Source organism: Oryzias melastigma, linkage group LG16 (genome assembly GCF_002922805.2).
Source record: "Oryzias melastigma strain HK-1 linkage group LG16, ASM292280v2, whole genome shotgun sequence".
NCBI lineage: Eukaryota > Metazoa > Chordata > Actinopteri > Beloniformes > Adrianichthyidae > Oryzias > Oryzias melastigma.
In genome coordinates this window covers 13,215,489-13,238,244 of record NC_050527.1, presented here as the reverse complement: position 1 = coordinate 13,238,244, position 22,756 = coordinate 13,215,489, and the positions used below count along the sequence as shown (strand labels likewise).

Genomic DNA, 22,756 nt, shown 5'->3' with positions numbered 1-22,756 from the left:
TCTTTAGTCTTGTTGGGCCTCATATGTAACATAAGTGCAAAAACAGAGTGGGGTGCTCAGTAGTGCAGAAAATGTGGTGAGTGTTAACACGTTTTCAGTATATATATATATGTCAGTGATGCAATTATACAAGTCTAAGGACAATAAACAGCGAAGAATTAATACACAAATATAGGAGGAGAGAAGTTGGAGAGTCTGCAAGTTTGACGCAGGTTTATGAGAGCTGCAGAGGAAAAAAGTGAAGAGCTGATAAAGCAAGAGAGGCCACCAGAGAGGTCACTTCTGCTGTTAATAATTTATCCTTTAAAAACCAGTGTGATGCTTTAATTGGGGCTGTGGCTAATCCTGAAACACACACACACATATACACACACAAACCTCAGGGAGCCTCTTAGCAGCTGTGCTCCAGCTAAATTGGCTGCAGCGGAGCGGCGACAGCAGTGAGTTCCCTCCAGGTACAACACAGTCAGCCAAATCAGCAATATGAGGCCTGCCAAGCCCGTCGCATGAATCTGGGCGTGACACTCCTTTCTGTCTCACGCTCACTATCACTCATCTTATGGCAAATCAAAATGACAAGACGTTCCCTCTCTGGCAAACAAGGTGCTAAGAAAAACGTTGTAATGTGCAGTTAGCTCAGTAAATTTTGTTTTATTGATGTGACATTCATTTAGTCAATACATACAGTAAGTGAAATCAAAAAGCATCCTTGTTCCACATTCATATGTATAAAGAGTCAGCCCTCAAGTGCTTAGTTTATTTATTTATTTTAGTAGAAGTGAGGAAAATCTAGCGTTTGGTACTTGCAGGTAGCCTGTGGCGCCTTACAGTGCAGAGAAAAACATTTTTAAAAACGCCACCTCTGAGGCGCAGAGGAAGACTATGAGGAAGATGACAATAGATAACAACCTCCTGGCAGCATTTCACACTTCCATATCCCTTACAATATTCAATATCTGCAGTGCCATGTCATTTCTGGAAAATGGTTTAGCTCCACAACTCTAACATTCTGGGTAAGGTAAAAAAAAAAAAAAAAAATCTATGATTATTTGCATTTTTTTAAACCATTTTATATTCAATAGTGCTGATCCCATGATGCAGCTGTGGTACCCCAGTAAATTCATGTTGTGTGTTTTGGTTGAATGGATACTCGGATAAGAATTTTTCCTCCTACCTCTGCAAAGACATTCTTTGCAGATCTTTATAGCTGTTCAGCCAAAAATCTTCAAGTATGCTATTTTCAACTTGTAGATAGCTTGCAGGGACGCACACAGAGAGCATAAGAGGCCTAGTTTATTCTACCATAACACATCGGCTGTCCATCGGAGATAAACAGTTTGGCCATAAGCTGCTCTGAGAGAACATCCTTCAACACACCAAGACTCCTCGTTTAAGTGAAATTAAAAACATCTATTCACAAATAATTCAAAGAAGATGTATCAAACAGATAAAAGAGATATTTTTGATATTATTGTGGATATCATTATTTATCATCAATGTAATTATTGAAGCCTCCTCAGTGATCTTTTAATTATAATTATGCAGTTTTTAGCCAAATTAAACAAACAAATGAACAAAAAAAGTGCCATTTTCTAGGATATAGTTTCTGCAGAGCAGCTTTCCATTTGAAATTTTTCCTCTAAGTTTCGGGTTGGACTGTTGGCGTGAAGTGAGAATGTCCCCACTTCCTAACACCCATCTTTTTACACTCTCTTCTGCTAGTTTACAACCCTCTAAAACCCCACCCTAACATTACCAGTGCAACAAAAAAGGATAGAAATATTGAAGCTATCCAGCCGTACAATTTTGAACCTGTTGCCAGCTTTGACGTTGAAAACAAAGACGTACCTGGATCTAGTCTTCTACAAGTGGATGCATCAGAATGGAGGGTAACTGGGAGCTTCTGGCTTACCGTAGAACCTTCTACGTCACACCCATTGACTGTGTAATATAACTGGACCAAAATGCCTTACTTCCAACCCCAGCAAAATGAAGTAAATTTAGTTGTAATTTTTACACAATAAGGACATCGCCATGTTGGAGCCAGGGAACTGTGATCGGTCCGAGTCGGTCTGAGTCAACATTTCAATGGTAACTACTGTCGCCAATCAAGAGTAAGCTTGTTCAAAGTCCAAATCCCTTCCACTGAAAATGGGCTCCAGAGAATCTGTCAATAGAGGTGGGGCCAGCGGGCTCCACATGCTTTTACTAATGCATCTGATTGGTCAGTTTTTAACTTGAATAATTGCAAAAAAAAATTAATAAAATAGTTTCTGAGAAATATAACAATTGAGTAATAGTTGTTTGTTACTCTATAGAAGTCTACGGGATTTTTCTTTCTTTGAGCCAGTGGATATTTCCTATTTGGACGGAATGGGGAATGGGGTAACTCAGTCAAGGTCTCTATATACAGTCAATTGCCACACCTACAAGTTTTTTCCTAACAACATTGTAATAATCTGCTCCTGATTCACAATTATTTGAATAAAGAGATACTCAGAGATGCCATTGTAGGCTTAATTTTCTTTATATATGTCCTCCATCATCAAAACAAATCCACAAGAACATGTTAAAAACACCCAAAACACACTTTTTATTAGAGTGGGTCTTTAACTGGACAGACATACTCTGCTGCCATGTGATCTAACAGCTAATCAGTTCAAGATCTACTTGTTTTAATGTTGAGGTGAAACTTCACCTGACTCCTCTTCAGTTGACATAAACAGTAGGTATGTGATGGTGTGAGCGCATTTCCAAACTGAACCAGGAACTAGGAAAGCATAAAATGTTTTATTTTAGTTTATTTAAACCCTTTTTTTATTTTAGCCATCCTATATCATTGTTTTAGCGAAAAAGAACAGCTATAAAAATCAGTTTTTTGGTTAGGATCATTGACATAAATAGAGACAACAAAACAAGGCTGTGACGTCACCAATAGAAAATGCCTTACCTCGGTTCCAATTAAATTAAGTCAGTTCGGTCGCCATTTTTCCATGGAACGGATATCGCTAGATTTTGCCATATTGGGACAGGACGACATTAGCAAGCAGTGATTGGTCTGAGAATCTGTCAATCAAACTCTTTGAGCGTTTGAGGTGGGGCCAGCTGGGACTACATGCTCTCATTGAGGTATCTGATTAGCCAGTTTCTAACTTGAATAACTTGCAATAACGAAAATATATAATGAAAAAATAAATAGGATTAGCAAGAAGATGTTAAAAAGAGAGACCAGAGCAAGAATGGTTATTGTGACAAACAGAATGACTAATAGCTGTTTATTTCTCAATAGAAATCTATGGGATTTTGGTTTTCTGGGACCAGCGGGTACTTCATATTTGGAACGCGAGGGGGAAGGGATGATGAATCCACTTCTCTCTATGAACTGTCTATGGTTAGGACTCTACAAGGCTTCTTCATGAACTAAACCATTCCATTGCATTTCACAAAAAAGCACCAATGCGCACAGTGCTGTGTCAAACCAGCAAGTGTGATGATTTCAATGGATGACACCGGCATCACCACAGCAAAAACATGAATCTGCCACAGCTGCTGAGCAGCTGATGCCACATTAAATCTATGATTCACAGGTTCCAACAAAAATCCTGAAACCCTGGAGTCACAGCCCTCCAAAATCAGGCAGACATTAAGGTTATAATCTAGATCCAGGAAGCATGGCTCCATGACAATACCCTGTGTCTCTAAAATCCTATCGTTCCATGAAATGTCATAGCACATTAGATACAAGAAGGATTATGCTTCCTTTAAAAAAAGGAATGTGGATTTAAGAGAAGCATTAAAAAAGAGAGAAAACCAAGGGGGGCAAGAGTGTAATATGAGAAAACCAGTGAACACATGCCAACGCGTCCAGGTTAGAGAGGGGTGACTGGTCACAAGTGCTTTTGCTTTTCGTGCATTTATTCATGTTGGAATTTTCTCTGCTCGCCTCTTGTACTCTCCCCCCAATTTCCCTGTTATTTCACTGGTTCAGATAATCTCCAGATCTGGAGTTGGCTATGCATATGAATTGTGTACGCACACACAAACACACACGAATGAAGCTTATCTATGGCAGAAAAGTTGAGCTTGTTTGGCAGACTGCGACTAACAGCTTGTGGCTGTACTTTAGAAGCAAACAAAAGTTTGTTTAGATGCTGCACCGATCCACATTTTTTACAGACTTCCATTTTCTTGGGGTTTTTAATTTCAATCTGTTCTTAGATTATGTCATTGAGCTCCAAAATTATGAATTTTGACTTTTAATTTAAAATTTTATTTGATATGCTGAGAATCCATTGCAACAGGATTCCAGCAAAAAATGGGTTCCTAAGACTTCTCTTATTATAAGAGTACTTCTTCAATGCTTAAACGAAGAACCACATGTTGCAGTTCTTCATTGATTCATTGGCTTTTTACTCATCATCTTACTGCAAAATAATGAGATGATTGGTTTTAATGTCAATTCTTTCTATTTATTTAACTGGAGCTGCACTAAAATCAAATAATAAAACTATCAGCACAGTTTTTTAGGATACTCCCCATTGACTGAAGAACTTTTTGGGCTTAAAAAGAAAATCCTTTAATGCAGTTATTGTGTGTTGTGTATCCTGGCGGGTCTGACAGAGTACCGTTACTTGTTGAGGGACTGCCACGATTTTAGCTCGACAGTGCCATGAAAGACTCGCAGAGACCTCCACTGAGAGGGTAATTCCAGGGTTGGCATGGATAAGAGTGCTACAGTTAGATTTGCTGCCATGGCTGCAAGCGGAGTGCTCCTGTTAGGCTGCATCTCATAGCAGTATGTAGCCAGCATGTGTGTGTTAAGGTGCTTTAGTACATGTCCTGGTAAGTATTCCTTATATTGTGAGGATTTTTAAAGGTTGCTGTGTTACAAAAGTACAAGGTTAAAGACCCAATCTTACAAGAATCGTGTTTTTAACATGTTTTTGTGGCGTTTTTTTTCATGATTTGAGGACATATGTAAAGAAAATTAGGCTTAAAATTACATTTCAGAGTCTTTTTTTTATTATTATTTAAGTTGTGAATCAGAAGCAGATGTAAAAATGTCATTGGAAAAAGCTTGATTATGTGACATAGAAGATACTACTGCAACTCAAGTATTGCTTCCAATTTTTGTTGGACCTGTAACGATGTTTGTTGGGGGCTATAAGCTACTGGGAGAAAGTGTAAACAGGGGGATGATGGGAAGTAGTGGCAGACTTGCTTCACTCCCACAACTCGAAGGTGAATTCCTATTGAACTACGACGCTCTGCAGAAACTATGTCCCAGATTTGCTAAAAATGGCATAATCATGATTAAAAGACCACTGGTCACTATTGTGATCACGCTTTAAGAATAGATCAATAGATAACCAGAGTGGGACTTTGGTGGTCTGGTTATGAGGGTTTTCTCTTAAAATCTATTTTATTGCATTATTGCTTTCTGAAGTATTCAACCTCAGACTTAGACAGTACAAAAACAGGCTTTTCTGTCATTATTATGACAAATTTTGTCTGACCTAGCATCTAAATTCTGCTATACCAAAACTATCATTTTCTTCATTGCCACAGCAACGCCTCCCTTATTCCCTGTTGTGTATGCTGCCATACATTTTCACTCTTACTGGTTACAATTTAGCAAAACTCAATTTCTTATGAACATGCAGAGTGCACGCTGATGCAAAATAAACCAAAAGAAACAAGAATAAGAATCAGAAGTCATTGCAGCCAAACTGAGTGTTTTGCCTTTACAATACTTGAAGAAATCTCTTGTAGGACTGTTTTTATCTAAAGAAAGTCTGTTCCAAATCAGCACAGATGTCAGCAGGAACCAGGAGAAAGACACAAGAACGAGCACTTCAAAATAATAATTAACAAGTTTATACAAGCACCTCTGCAGACTGATTAATACACGGTGTGTAAAAAGGATCCTTTAAATGTACAAACTACATGTTCGTGAATTTTAACATACCTACTAACTACACTTCTAAATCCAAGTGCATGCAATGATGCAAGCATGCACACGTAGAACCTGCCCCTTAAGATCTTAATTATTCATACAGGAAGTGAAATCAATAAAAAATGCAGATTACTGCCGTACCGCATGCGGCAGACAAATGAGTCTGTCCTCTCCGATGGTTCAGCGTAAATGAAAACACGCTACTGGAGTTCACCGCGCACTTTGTTTAATCCTAGAAATAATAAATCAACTGTTACAAACTATTACACAGCAACAACTCAAGGGCCCCCCACTTATTTAGCTTGAGTTTTGTGCATTTTTTTAATAATACGAGGCAAACATGTTTTGTATGAGACAGACGGATGTGGTGGGCAACCTTTAATTTTATTTATTTATTGTAAAATGGTTTGTACAAGCAGTATTATTAACTTGGAAGCTGTTATGTTGTCTCCTCAAGTCAAATGAAGAACATACGGAGGATTTAAAACCAATTCTAATGTTTTTTTTTAGTTTTTTTTTTTACCCTTGACTGTTTCGGCTTCTACACACAGAGACACTGACATAGACTGACAGTTCAGTGAGGCTCTCAACCAATGAACTATTGTTATTGGAGACCACTTGACTCTAAGTACTGTGGTTTCTAAATCATTTCACAAACTGAAAAGTCACAAGAACAATTTAAACCAAATAAAATAAAAACAAATGTGACGACTGCATTCTACTTTCCAATTCTTTTAAAGTCCCATGCCGATCATATATTGATCTATTCTTAAAGCATTTTCAATGGTCTTTGAATTATGATTATGTCGTTTTAACCTAAATTTAAAAAAACTGTCATTTCTAGGACATAGTTTCTACAGAACGGCAGGAATTCATTAAAAATTCATGAAAAAAAATCCCAGAAGAACACAATTGTCATTGGAGTGGGTCTATTAGAAGGATGATTCTGTAAAGTTTAGCTTGACACACACAAAAAAGAAGGATGTCTTCACACTGGTAACTACACCGTGCATCACAGTGTTTTGCTAAGATGTCAGAGCAATGATTACTCTGTGAGCTGTTTCCCTGATGCTGCTCTGGTGGCTCTTTTAATCTACTGCTTTACAGTTCAGCTGTGCCAGTATCAGCAGCAGCAGAGTAACTGCCACCAACAGCTGCACACACAAACCCCTTTAGAACTTTGTCACACTGGTACCCATTTCTCAACACTCACATTCATCAGAGGCATGTTCCAACTAAATCAACTCAAGCTTTTTCTTAGTTTTTTCATTCCCTGAAACTATTTTTCTGGAAATTTTTTGGACAGGACCTAAATAGCAATTCTCGGTGAAAATGTGCACCTAAACAGATGAAGGTTTATTTATCCACTGTTGCTGTTAGTCTTAGTTTATCTTTCACTTTGGCTCACTAGTCTCATCCCTGACTATCTCAGGTGCAAACAGAAACACACATGCAAGGCATTTTCACACAGCTCTGAGAAAGGCTGTTCGTCTCCGAGGAGATGCAGCGCCGTGAATGAATGAAAGCTGAATCCTACGTTACAGCCTGTACCCAGACAGCTGAGCTGGACATCGCCCAGACTGAAAGTTTGTAAAGTATAAATCACCATGCACTGGACAAAAACACGGGCACACATGTAAAGTTAACCCACTCCAACGAAAATAAGGTTTTCTTTTTTTTTAACATGTTCTTGAGGCAATTTTCTGATGGTGGAAGACATATGTAAAGGAAATTAAGCTTAAAACTGCATTTCTGAGTATTTTTTCATTTAAAATGTGGTGAACCTGTAAAAGAAAGATGAATGGAGTGTGATTTCATAATCCACTTTCGGGAATGCAAAATCATATTTTTATTTAAGAAATGTTCGAAAAAAGAACATGGTCTGCTTTATTTATTTATAAAATAATAAACAAACAAATAAAGCAAAAACAATGAATATTCTACATGTTTTTATGTATTGACAAAAATAAAAAAGAAATAAACAAAACAAAAACATTTAAGTTTTTTTATTTATAAATAAATAAATAAAACAATAAAAAATATTTAAAGTATTTTTTATCAAAATAAACAAACAAAAAATACGTTTTTTTATTGATTTACAAAATGATAAATAAAAAATAACATTTTAAAAGTTTTTTTTTCATCAAAGTATTTCTACATATGTTTTTGCTCATTTTTAAATTCAGACCTATGACTGTTTCAACAATACAATGAAGCTTTGCTGTTTCTAAAAAAGTTAAGATACATTTCTGAACATAATGAAATCATTCTACAGTATAGCTGTTTTTTCCCATGTAGTATTCCACTGTTTTGCAGCACAGTAGATTGCCAGAGAAATTTGAATAAACATGAAAGGTAAAAAAAAAGAAAAATAACAACATACCAAAAAGGCTTCCTTTAAAGGGACATCAGCAATATTTTTCTCTGGACAAATTCCCTGCAATCAGGAGCGAACAATGCCTTAGTAGCCTTATGTGTGGACCCCCCCAACACACACACATAATTACTGAGACAGCTCTGATAAAAGCATGAGAGCTCCAAAAAGTAATTTGACTGGAGTCCAACAATAGGAGTGTTTCTGTGGCTAATCCCTGCCTGGGACTGCATGGGTTCAGTGCGGGTGTGTGAGCAAGAGCAGCTGAACCCTGAAGAGGTGGGTGTCTGCACATGTGTGTGTTTGCGCATTTGTGTGTCGGACGGAGAGAATGTGTGGAATCAAGCTGAGCAGGGAGGGCTTTAATCAGGATTTCATTAGCAGGGAATAGGAGATGTTTGGCCTGGCCGGCCACCTTTGGCTCAGGGACAAGAGAGTGTCTGTAACCCAGCTAAACTGTGTGCAAGGGCAAAGACTGTGGTAGTTTCATAGAGTTTAACTGCCTTTCTTTACCTTTTTTTTCTCTCTCAAATAAAGAAAGAGAACATTCATAGGTCACACTGCTACCTGGGAAATGACCCACAACACTTCAGTTGAACGTGTGCTTGCATGCACTCTTAAATTAAATAGATTTTAGCAAATTAAAAACGAGGTAAGAGACAGGGATATTAGGATAAATAATAACAAAAAAAGACTGAAATTCTGTTAAAAAAACATCTTGTATGGAAAACTTGAATTGCCGCACAATCCAAAAAATAAACCTCTTAGTACTTATACAAATAATAAAATCAGGTTTTTGTGCTATTTTTAAAAAATATATATTTTTTTTTTTCTGTAGACATTTTTGATTAACTGGAGAAACTAATACTGAAAAATGTGCACATGTACTTTAGGCTCTTTACTGGTATAAACCTGCAATTATGCTTTGGTCATTTTTATATTTTAGACACCTAAAGTAAAAAAATAAGATAAAAAAAAGGCTTTATGTTTAGAGTAACTTTCATGAGACGTCACTGGTTGGTATTCCCTTTAAGATTTTCTGTTGTTGGATGTCTCTAAAGAGCTTTTGACATTTATTTTCTTTGCTTAGGAGTAGATTTTTGGTTTTATTTTATTTTTTTAAATAAAGGCCTGCCTCCATTACTTGGATAGAAGGTTGGAAAAAACCAATAGAACAGCACGTCATCTTACAGTATGCATTATGTTTAACATAAATAAAGCATAATGTGATCAATACTGTTAACATTGTCTGAGTGTCTGATACAGCTCTTCAGACCTAAGATGGGAGACTCTGCAGGCTACTTCCTGTCTGCTACGGCAAAGTGATAGACAACCTTAACCTCAACCGGGTTGATCCTGCAACTAACTCACATTCTATTAAAAAAATTATATTAAAATAAGAAATGTATCTTCAGTTGGAACTTCCTGGAAGATCTATGCAACAGTGGGATCAAGAGTTTTTCCTTCTATGACGTTAAAGTGTAGTTGTTTAAAATCACAAGTTTATATGGGAGTAAAATCAAACGAACTTCTAATTTCCACTTCTAATCAAAACTCACTTGGTGGACAAAATTGAAAATGTCACCAACTTGGATTTTGTTGTGATGGATCCCTTTTAATTGACGGAAGTGCAAACCCTTTGAAAATTGATCACAGAGGAGAAAATATTATTTGCGGTTTGTGCCGGGCTGGAATGTTGCAACACTAAATGTTTCAAATATCGAAATTGAGCTGTGAATAAAAAGCCTGAAGCAAGAATTGCGAGATTTGCCCCGCCTCCACATTTTGCACCAAACCTCTTTCAACTGTAGGTGGCAGACATGCGCTAGTCAACAGTAAAAAAAAGAAAAGAAGAAACCCCTCCCTGTCTGTTCAGAGTGAAGACCATGGTTATGTGCGAATTCCTTCCCTACTCACTATATAGTGCACTATAGTGCGTTCGCCATTTTAGAAATGAAAGAAATTTCCCATAAGTCTTTGAAAAATACTCAAATCAATGCTCACTACATTAACGAAATTATAGACCACAATGCATTGCAGTCAAACAATCTTTGAAAAAAAAGTGTTTAAATGTATTTTTTTTAATTAACCATCTATGTTTTAATCATCAGAACACAGCAGTCACAAATAGACGTCATGAAATGTTTGTATTGATTAGGTTTTAATTTCGTGAAATCAGTGACGTCATAACCAGCGTTAAAAAAAGAGAGAGAAAAGTAGTGAGTATGGTGTCCGATTTGCTTTTAAAATCCAATACACTAGATAGTCTTGCACTATATAGTTGTTTAGTACTTAGGGATTGGGGTGAGAATTTGGACATAGCCGATATGCTAAACGCACATTTAAGAAATTGTGCCGCGTGCCTGGTGTAGCACAAGGGAGAATAAAATCTAATAGAAAAAGTCCTTCAGCACAGCAGCCCTTAGACTGTCTGACCAAAGCATGTTGCAGGCGATTCATTAAACACCCCAGTACAATCCCTTGACCCAATGAAAAAGAACATGTCGTGTCCCCCTGAGGTTAGTTCATCATGTTTCAGCATAGAACACTTTTGAAATGTAATGGCGAGCTCTGTGACTTTCCCTTTGTTATGCTGCACTTTCAGGGGATGCAAGATTTTAAAAGGAGGCTTATCAGTGGTGCACATGAGGAGGGCTTAACATTCCATAGAACTAGAGGGATGCATTGTATATAGTTCTATCATAGTGCACTGTAATCACTGTAGTACACCATGTACCATATTCACATGTTTTATTTACTCTTCTAAATGTTGAGGATTTCTGTGTGATTAATAGGCACGAATAGTGGAAGAAGAGTTTAATGTCTGTTTTTTCTCCCAGAGATGAATTAAGCTACGCATGCTATAAAATAAAAAGGTATGTATTATGTCTTAAAGGCATTTAAATTGTTGTATAATGTAACAATAAGTGACAAAAACCAGCATGGAACAACAGAAAAAAAGTAAAGTAACCAGAGTTTGAAGGTGAAAGAGTAAGATGAGCAGACAAAGACTTTCTGAGGAAGCGACATCTTCTGATGAAGAAGACCATGCATGAGCTTGTACTCCTTCTATTGTTGTATAGTGCCTGCTATAGGAATGGATCACCCCCAAAACTCTCACTACTTACCTTGCCACCCTCCACAGAGTTCACAGGGTGTCTGACGAATACAAACAAAAAAAAATTCAAACACTTACAGCGACGGTAACCTATTACCAATAACTTTTTAGATCTGTTAGTACACAGAAAGTAAGAACACAAAGTGCAATAATAATAGGTATTACATGCCTTTTTTGGAGTAGGTGTCCACTCATTTAACCTAGAATGCTATTAGGCTATATGCACAGTATATGATAAATTATAAACATTGAAATAATCTATTTTTAATGCTTTTTTTCTGCACAAACAGCTTGATGCAGGTGCATCAAGATCCAACAGCTTCCATAGAGGTTAAACAATATAATACCATGATCATAATTGAAACAATCCCAATAAATAAATCATTGCAAAAAAGAGGGTTTATGAAGGTCTAAATGAGCCAAAGACCCACCAGATTTTCATTACAGTGTTGCTGTGGAAATCAAACACATACAATCCAGTTAGAGCCAAAAACAAGAAGCAGCTTGGGCTGATCAGGCAAGTAACCACAGGAAATGTTTGTCTCTTGACTCAAAAAAATAATGAGAAAATGCGAGCTACATAAAAATGCCAAATGCTATACATAAGGAATATTTGTATCAGATGACCCGAAGGCATTTCCCTGAGACTTTTGTAAACTAGATCATAAAAAGCAAACATGTTTTTGAGCGCTCTTGGAAACCAGTGGTGATATTCCTTTTTATGTTATATTTTTTCCTGTGCCGTATACATATGTGAAGTCTATGGTCAAGATCTTGCCAAAATATATGCTTTCTTAGTCCAACTGACAATATAGCCTCCTAATCAGCAAGAACACAGCCTTTGTACTTTATACTATATTCCTTACATAATGTTTTTATATATATACACCATATTGCCAGATCCAAATGCTTCTTCCAAACTGTTGATCTCTGTTTGAGTAGGTTAGATTTGGCTGTGACGTATAAAAAAAAGTGTTGTCTTTTTAAATTTTTATTTCTAAATTTCTTCGTTTTATTTCCATTTATTGGTTTCTTGCAAACGCTTACGGTGAGAATTACAACACATAATGGGCAGTGGATAAAGCTGTTACTGGAAAATTACAAAAAAGATCACAACTTCCTAAAGTGCAATGTTGTCACAAACAAATCCACACAGTTACAAGTAAAATTTCATTCGTCGTCCCCAGTGTTTGGAGTTTTAAAACCTTCCACACTACTGGTCGCACCAGATTTATGGTCTATTTTTTTTAATTATGTCATATATAAGAATCACTAACCTATAAGGCATATATAGCAAGGCAAAAGAGAGATAAGACCATCAGTCAGTCATTAACTTTGTTTACAGTAACTCTAGAACTAGTGCATGATGCTAAAAGTTAGCCACAGTAAAATCGCTAACCATTTTGAAAGCGTTAGCCATGTTAGCATATTCACATTACCTGTAACTCCCAACCTTGTTAGCAAAATGTAAAAAAAAAAAGAAAACAGACTGATACCACCAAAACAAATGTCACTGTGACTATGCCAACTCACAACCGTATTAGTAACACTTAATAAAAAACACAGTCTGACACTGCTACACATTAGCTATGTTGACATATTTAAAATACCTGTAACATTCAACCTCGTTAGCAAAACTTAAAAAAACAGATACCGCAGAAAAGATATGTTACTGTGACTATGCTAACTCCCAACCTTGTTAGTAATACGTTAAAAAAAAACAGTCCGACACTATATGTTAGCCACATAAGCATGTTCACAATAACTCCCAACCTTGTTTGCTACTCTGCGAAAATAGACTGATATTCAACATTTTGACTCTAAAAAAACAAAAATTGCTTGTATGTAAAATTGAAATGTAAAATTGCATGTTTGCTAGCCGTACACACTTGGAACATGTGACAGGAGGGGAAATGAATATGGATACCAGCACTGTAATAAACAATTACCGTCTAATATTAACAGGCTGAACATTATTAATTTGTCTTAATAATAATAAATGATCTGACATAAAATGTAAAATTAATTAAAATACAGCCTTGTGAATTTTTTATTTCCACATTTATTGTTCTTTGAGGTGAGAAGGTCATTTGATGTACTCTCCATTTTGGTTCTTAACTGGAGTTTTGTTTATTAGTTACCTTGAAAGTATGTAACTATTGTAAAGACACGTTAGTATTTATTGATCATTTTATTTTAATGTTGGACAGGGCATTAAATTGACATTGTATTTACATTTTTTTCTTAAAAAAAGTTTTTGAAGATAATAAAAAAGATATATTTGTTTTAAAAAATAGTTATATTTAAATATTACCACGGTAATATATTGATTAGTGCAATGTTTGTCATATTGAGATACCATCTGTAGCATGAGCCATGTATCGTAAATCGTAAAACCCTTAGATTCCCAGCCCTAGAAAACACAACTAAAAATAATCTAAGGCACTACGGATTAATGGGAGAACTGTCATTAAAAAATAAAATAAAAGGAAATTAAACCTTTTAAGTGTGTCTTGTTGTGAGAAAAATATGGTAGTGCAAGGGAGGACTAAGGTTTTACTCTCTACATGTTCAATAACTTTGTATTACGAAGAGTCTAACCTTTGTGATTTTTTTTTGTATTATTTATTTTGACTAAAATTGCAATGTCGCATTTTCCAATTACTCCATTGGCCAAAACACCTCGATTTTATTTTGTTATTCCTATTTTTTTGGTTAGTCTTTTTTTTATGGAGCCAACAGCTGTTTGCCCTATTGTTCTATGATTTGATAAACTGTATCCATTAGGCTACATGGTTGACACTAATATTGTGAGGTAAGAGATTTCTTTTTAATAACAACTACAATTTGCAAGTACCATGAATAAGTGAGGTTCTCATGTATGACTGTATGAAATGTCTCCGTCTTATATGACCCAACCCGCAGGGAGAAGTTCATTTTGTACTTATGAACCATTGGTGGTTAAACTCCCCAGTCCAGCCCTTGATACTGTGGGCAGCACTAGGACTCACTGTTTGAGTCTTTGGTGTGACTATTGACAACTTTACCACCATTTGGCAAAAAATAGTGATTCAAATCCAGTGTCAAAAACTTAACAGAGCTGCTTTGTTGCCAAAACAAAGAGTGGTTTTGAAATACTTTCATAGTTTGATAATATAAGAATTATTTTCTGGAACCAGTGAGTCACACAACCAAAAACAACACTTGCAACACTAAGGAGAGATTCATATTTCTCAGCCATCACTCTAACTGAAAACTAATTAAGCATAACCTTAAATTTGATTTATGTCTGAATGCTTAATACTAAAATTTGAACATAAATGATGAAGCTGTCATCTGTGAAATGGAGTAACACGGCCCTCATGTCCTTTCATTTCTCAGAAAGATGTTTTCATCTCTAGCTTTTCTATGTGTTGTCGAGTCCTTGGAGGAAAAAATTAAACCCCCAACCTGTCTGTAGTATGTACACCAGCATGTGAGTGGGGGGATAAAAATGCTGCAAATACATACATCAATCAGTTACTTGTCCAGTCAAGGGCGCTCTGACAATTCAGAGTGCGGACACTAAACATTCAAAGGCATTTGGAAAGACAGCAACTGATCTACTGTGGGCTGTGGTCTTTGTGAGTGTTGCACCGATGGATTAATTCTGGTTGTGTTTACTCATGTCGAAGCAATTTTGAGAGGTACATGGTGCTCTGTATTTTACGAGTTCTGGACAGGTTTGGGTGTTATTGTGAATATGCTAACATGAAGCGGTGTTGGACTGCCTTTTTTTTCATGTTACTAACAAGTTTGCGTGTTAACGTAGTCACAGTAATGTTTGCTTTAGCAGTATGAGGTGGGTGGGAGTTATTTTAAACAAGCTAATGTAGCTAACATGTTGTCAGATTGTTTTTTGTTTTTATTACCTTTTACTGACGAGGTTGTGAGTTAGCATTCTAAAGTTAACATTTGTTTTAGCAATATCCATCATGTTGCAAACAAGGTTGAGTTACAAGTACTGTAAATACGCTAACATTTAGCAGTGTTGCTAGCTACGGATTGTAGTTGAGTTACTAACAACGTTGTGAGTTAGCGTAGTCACAGTAAGGTTTGTTTTAGCAGAATGAGTGAATTTTTTGTACGTGTTGCAAATGAGGATGGGTGTTATTTAAACAAGCTAATGCACATAACATGTAGCGGTGCCAAACTGTTTTTATTTCGTGTTACTAACGAGGTTAGAACTTAGCATTGTAAAGTTAACATTGAATATCAGTTGTTTGAATATCAGTTGAGTTGCAAACAAGATTGAGAGTTCCAAATACTGTAAATATGCTAACGTTTAGCAAACGCTTAGCAGTGCTGCTAACTCCGGATTATAATTGTGTTACTAACAAGGTTGAGTGTTAGCGTAGTAATAGGCTATGTCCGGATTCCCATCCTATTCCCTAACTACTAAAATACTCTATAGTATAGGGCTATCTAGTTCCCAGGATTTTAAAAGCAATTCGGACACCATGCTCTCTACTTCTTATTTTCTTAACAGTGGATGCAACGTCACTGATTTCATGAAGTGAAAATCTAATCAATATGAACATTTTACGACATCTATTTACAACTCCACTGTGTTTTGATGGTGAAAATGTTGATAGGTTGTTAAAAAAAATAATGTACTTTTTTGTGCAAAAATTGTGGTCTATATTTGGTAATGTAGTGAACATCAATGTGCACTGTTTTTTCGCAAAGACTTATGGGAAATTTCTAGGCCATTCAATTTTTGGTATTGTAGGTTCGGACAGCACTATAAAATGGCAAACACACTATATAGTGAATAGTGAAGGAATTCAGACATCGCCATTATAATACAAGTTTTAGCAGTGTCAGTCTATTTTTTATGTTTTGCTAACAAGGTTGGTGAGTTACATATATTAGGAATACATTAACATTGCGCTGTTAAAGGCTTTGGGCATTTAAGGAAGAGAGAAAAGCGCTTTGCAAGTATACATCATTTATGCCAAATGACATAATTTTAAAATTAAAATATTCAATGATGTTGCGTCCAATAATCCTTGGCACCCATAGTGTATAATAAATTTTAGTTATTGTCTTTTTAGGCCTTTTTAGGCAAGTCATTTATTTGTTTTTTCAGCAGCAGTGGATTTTCATTCTACAACTATGTGTTTGTGTAAAATGAATGCAAACAACATCATGAAGGACTTTGTAGATTACAGATAAGGTGAAGACCATCTCCCTTTAATCTGTCCTTTCATATAAAAAAAAAACCCTGAGCAGGTTGACCTCCTATCTCTTGAAACTACATCTTGTCTATGGTCAGGGTCATACCCTCCGCTGTGATTTACACACACACACTTACAGTAGCTCAAAACTAGAGGCTGCAGTATCTCTTTTTAGATCACACCAATAAAACCTGTGTTAGACCCTTAAAACTGTCCTGCAAGGCAGCCATGTAAAGGCCAAAGCCTTACATCTCAAGGAGGGAACATCTTTAAGCTCTCACTTTTTCAAATGCTTAGTCCTGTAACTGAATTAAGCCCTAAGCAAGTCTTCTTAACCGTCTGTCTTCTAACTGGAATGATGTTGGCTGCCAGACAATGTTACACTGTTGTACATTGCATGTGAAAGTGCTGCTGACTGCTGAAGCCCTTGGTTATTTCCGAAGTACAACTGTTTGAGAATAGGGAGAGGGGTGGTGGCGGTGGTAGGTGGGGGGGTGCTCTGACAAGAGCTTTTAAGAAGCAGAGAATCCATTAGACAAGGCTTGCTACAAAGTGGCCAACTATTAAAAATGCAGCAGCTCCATTATTCCCTGACCCAGCCTACAACTTCACCACATTTCTTTTTTATTTCCCTTTGGAGCCCTATCGCTTTTTTTCCCTTTTTTTTTCTACAGCCATATGTTCTCTTTTTGAAGTGTATCACTTTTCTTTTCTTTTCTCCTCTTCACATCTTTCTCTCATGTCTGTTCCTTTTTTATTTATTTATTTATTTTTTGGTTCCATAACTTGTAATGCCAAACATGCAGAGGTAAGCTTCTCTCATCCTTTAACGCTGTTGTCTTCTGCTAGGTAAACCATTGGTCAGCGTCCACTGGGACACTTCCCTGTCTGACTCATGGACGACAGTAAATGAACATATACGGGCGGTTAGGAGACGCCATAAAAGACTTGGGGCAACATGAACAGATGGTAGGAGAGAGCTAGATAGAAACAGTTGGAGAGAGGCAGGAAAGGGGCAAACAGAAAGTAGGCCGAGTGTTGGGTAGTACAATAAAAAGGAAGAATAAAGCCATCATCTTGCCCACCTTGGCATATGATGCTATGAGATCAGGCCTTAGATCCAGAATGAATAGGTTAGGCTTCAAAACAACATGCACATGCTAATATCGTCCGTCGTAAAACTAAAATTGATGCCGGCAGCCAGATGTGAGGAGAAAAGGCACGAGCAGAATGCATGCTGGGTCATAAAATCTATATCCCTTGTTTACTTTGCACACTAAACACACACTCTTCCATGTTCATATGTGGGAAAGACGTGCGCTGAATTATTTATGGTCGCCATTTCAGCTGTGCCAAAAGTTCTTTATGTTTGACAAGAGACGGAGCAGAGGCTTTAAAGGAGACAAGGAGTGAAGGAGGCAGTTAATGCGAAACAGCAGATTAGACGATGGCTTAATCAATTTTCTTGGTGCTGTTCACGTGTTTATACAATCGTATTTCCATGTTTTGTGTGTCCCTCTTACTCTCACGCTTTTATGTTTGCTCAACTCAGACAAGCCAAACACTGGCCACATTTATCTAGCGCATAATAGAGAGTAATTGAATGTGAAAAGCTCATTTTTGAAGGGACGCAATATTCTATTTAGATGTCCAGGCGTGTCCGTACGTGTCATTACCTTGATATCAGTTGAATGCCGTTTCTCATTACCTTAATTAAAGCTCCTTGTGTGCCAGTGAGCATATTAGCACGCTGATCTTCAGCAAACTAATGATCTACTGGTTGATAATGCGACTTTTTCCCTCTGTTAGCCTCTCTTATCTTGCTCTTAGTGATTATCATCAAAGATTCTAAATCCAATCATCATAAGAGGCTAAAAAGATTTAAAACTGTGAATGGCTGCACTACATTTGGAGATACTCGATGCATGCTTGTGCAGATCAAAGTTTTGGTCCTGACTGATTTTTGGAGGCTTTAAAAGCAAAAAAAAAAAACACACACTGAGAACCACAAGATAAAAATAACAGGAAGCATTTTTATGTATTTAAAAAAATAAGTAAAAAAAAAAAAGATTTTTAAATGAATGTTTGAGGAGTAAGTTGGCATCTAAGTAAAAGTCTGTGCCAAATTAAACCTTCATTTGGAACTAAATTTGACTGAAGTGCCTCATAAATAAAATGCCCAAGTTATAATTTTATGTGGAATTAAGTTATTTTGTGAAGGCCTTTTGTAAAAATGTGAAAAAATATATACAAGAAAAGACTGAATGAGATATTTTTATTTTTTGTTTTATTAACACCTTTGACAATCACATAACATCTAATGCAATGGTCTAGATTGGCTTAGTTCATTTTACTTGGTGGAAACAGAAAAGAAACGGAAATTAGTGTTAATCCTTTTTTGTTTGTTTTTGTTGTTTTCTTTCACCTTAATTAACACTTCTAACATCTAAATCTAAATTAGTCATCCAGATGCTAACAACTAATCAAGTAGAAAGTAAAAGTAAATGCAGAATTGAAGCTTAAAACACAAAGGAAGGAGATGGGGAGTGAAGTAAGCTTTAGCACCTCATCTTCCAGTATTTAATTACCGGTACTAGGCTATTTACTCAGGGTGTGTATTGGCAAGAGTCTGGCCATTCCATACATATCCCGATACATGTCTCATGATATGATATATATTGCAATATGTCCCAAGACTGTAATAGATCAATTTTCCACTTTTTGGTACTAATTCCAAGTAAAAACTAAGTAGTACAAGTCTCAAATCAGCAAAGATCGCGAGGCTGACTGAACATTTAACACAAGATGGTTCTCGTGATCACCAAATCGATTTTTCTCCACACACCTACTATTTACACAAATGGAATGAAGTGGTTTTATTATGATTGAAACAAGTACAGTACAAAAAAAAGCTTCAGAAACCATCTTTAGACCAGTTTTTAATCGACCTCTTCCAACTTTCACTGATGCTGTAACCGTCTCTTCACCGAACCATCATCCTGCCAAAATGAAGTGCCTTCACAGTACTCGCTCATGACTGAGCACCAGCTGCCATCAGTGCTAGTTTTTCATTTAAAATTCCTTATTTTTACCTGCATTTTTTTTACCAACCATACAGCAGCATCAATGTGCTAAACTAAAAACCCCATGTTTCTTTGTGACCTCTACAAGAGTCTCAAACAGACTCCAGATCCGAAAGCTGTGAAAAAAAACTATTAAGTATAACTGTATTTTTTTAAATATAATTACCAAAAAAACACCAAAAACTTCTCAAGTGGATTAAAATAACTTATTGTGTAGTTAACCTTCAACTCTTTGTCATCCCTAACAAGTTCCTTTGTTGTAGTACTAATAAGGTCACAAACATCAAGGTCTCTTTAAACATATCTCTTTCAGACCTGATCGCCACTCTTAGGGGGTTAACTGCTTTTTGGCTTGTGTTTTTAGGTTGTGTGGAGCACCTGAGAACCTCACAATGCTTCTCAGACTAAGATACTTTTTTGACAGTTAATTATGTGATAACTTCTTTGTATGAAATCTAACCCTGCTCCACTTCACTGGGAAATTTTAACCAGTTTCTGAGTTGCTTTATGTTTCAATTTGAATTAAGCAGTTGACTTCTGAATGGAAGATCACAGGTTCAGTTCCTGCCTTGCTCGCTCATGTGTCGAAGTGTCCTTGGGCTAGACACTTTGACACATCGCTCCTGGTGGGTATAAGTTGGTGTGTGTGCGTATAGGTGAACACTGTGACTGTAAAGCGCGTTGGGCCTTCAAGAAGGTAGTAAAGCGCTATATAAATCATTTACTTTTTTACTAATTTAAATAATCTGAATAGCTTTTTAGAAGACAATTCCTCAGGTTTTTAATCATAGCATAAGACAGTGTCTTAATTAGTAAATCAATTTTGTTTGCCGTGGATGCTGCGGGTTACAGTTTTGCTGTTACTCTCACGGCTCACACTTTTAAATCTTTTTTAAATACTGCTCTGGGTTGGCGGTCTGGCTGGAAACAGAAATTAATTTTAATTTATTTATTTTTATTTTTGTTTGAAATTTTGTCAAGTAATGAAACACAAAATATGAGCTTACGTATGCAAAAGAGTTGTAAACCATTAGCTGCTAAAGCAAAGCTTTAGCAATGGCAGAGCTTCCTTATGGGACAAGTATAAACCATGTGCAAAGCCAAAAAAAGGATTCAGTTACTGTTTATGGATGCCAAAGCTAAATTCACCTCCAAAAGAAATCAAGAGAACCCTTAGCATGACAGTTACTAACAAATAATATCATGCAGTTAATAACTTCTTCACTAGCTTCAACATTTTCCCTAGATAAGTCTGAACAAATCACACAGAGAATGTAAGAATGTAGCCAAACTTGAGCGCCACCCTGCTCTGATCTCTTCCTACCCTCTTATGGACATGATTAAGTACCACTAGACTCACATAAGAAGACATCCAGTCCCTCCCTGCTCCTCACTAATGTACACTAACTGAGCCTATATCCCATTATGGCGGCAGAACAAGGGCAAATCTGTATTTAAAAGACACATTTGCACACACTTTCATCTGGTGGACTTCTTTTTGTTAGTATAAGAGTGTCATTTCAAAACAGCATGTGGTGCAAGCGGGCACAAAAGAGTGTCCCTGCTTAGAGACTGGAAAAGCAGCTCATATGCACACACAAAGACATGCTTGATTACCACAAAAGGATAATTGACACCTGCTGGGCAAAAAAAATATAGACCTGATCAGATCAATGAGCAAAAGAAGACAAATGCGCTGAGCAGGAAATGGGGTCAAAGAGGAATTACTCTTTAAAGACGATAGATTGAGCCCAAATATTGCTCCACAATTACTGTAGTTTCCACACTAGGGCACACTGGATTATAAAACGCACCATCAATGAATGGTCTATTTTTGAACTTGTATCATACATAAGGCGCATTAAGCGAGGTAAAAGAGTCAGAGATAAATCAGAAAGTCAGTTTATAGTAATTATGTTCACAGTAACTCTAGAATTTGTTTGTAATACACTAGACTTTAGAAGCGTTAGCCACGTTAGCATATTCCAATACCTTTAACTCTCAAGTTTGAATGCAACATGTAAAAAAAAAAACAGAGTAATACCACTTAAACAAACATTACTGTGACTATGCTAACTCCCAACCTCATTAGTAACTGAAAAAAACTAATACTGATAAACTGACTTATTCTGCTAAAACAAACATTAATATGACTACGCTAAGTCTCAATTCTGTTAGTAACACATTAAAAAAAACTAGTAATACTGCTTAACAGACTAATAGCGCTAAAACAAACATGACTGTGGCCATGCTAGCTCCTAAGTTCCTTAGTAAATCATAAAAAACAACTAATAATGCCAAACAAACCAATAGTGCTAAAAGAAACATTACTGTGACTATGCTAGCTCCCAACTTGATTAGTCAAACTTAAGAAATAAATAATAATGCTAAACAGACCAATACTGCTAAAAGAACCATTACTGTGACTATGCTAGCTCCCAACCTTAGTAACACGTAAAAAACGACTAATACTATTAAACAGACTGACACTGCTAAAACAAACATTACTGTGAGTATGCTAGCTCCCAACTTTGTTAGAAACACGTAAAAAACGACTAATTTTTTAAAACAGATTGATACCACTAAAACAAACAGTATTGTGACTACGCTGGCTCCTGACCTTGTTATTTTTACATTAAAAACAACTGATATTGCTAAACAGACTTATAGTGCTAAAACAAGCATTATTGACCCCCAACTTTGCAACACATGAAAACTAAAGACAGTCCGACATTGCTACACGTTAGCCCCATCAGTATTCCCAAAAACAGCCAAACTTCTTTGGAACTGATAAAAAATAACAAACTAATATTGCTAAAAAACTTAACTATAGTTATGCCAGCTCCTAACCTTGTTAGTAACACATGTAAAAAACACAGTCCAACACCGCTACACGTTAGCATATTCACATTCACTCTGATTATAAGCAGCTCAGTGGGTTTTTTCAAAAACATTTAGGCTTTTAAGTCTGCCTTAATTTGAAGACAGAAAGTAAAACAGGCAGAT

At 36.4% G+C, this 22,756-nt stretch overlaps 1 protein-coding gene across 1 annotated transcript in view; it reads right to left on the bottom strand.

The window, feature by feature from the left end:
* LOC112143376 (RNA-binding motif, single-stranded-interacting protein 3) overlaps nucleotides 1–22,756 on the bottom strand; it is a gene marked incomplete at its 5' end in the record, with an annotated part of 132,425 nt that overhangs the window by 106,314 nt on the left and 3,355 nt on the right.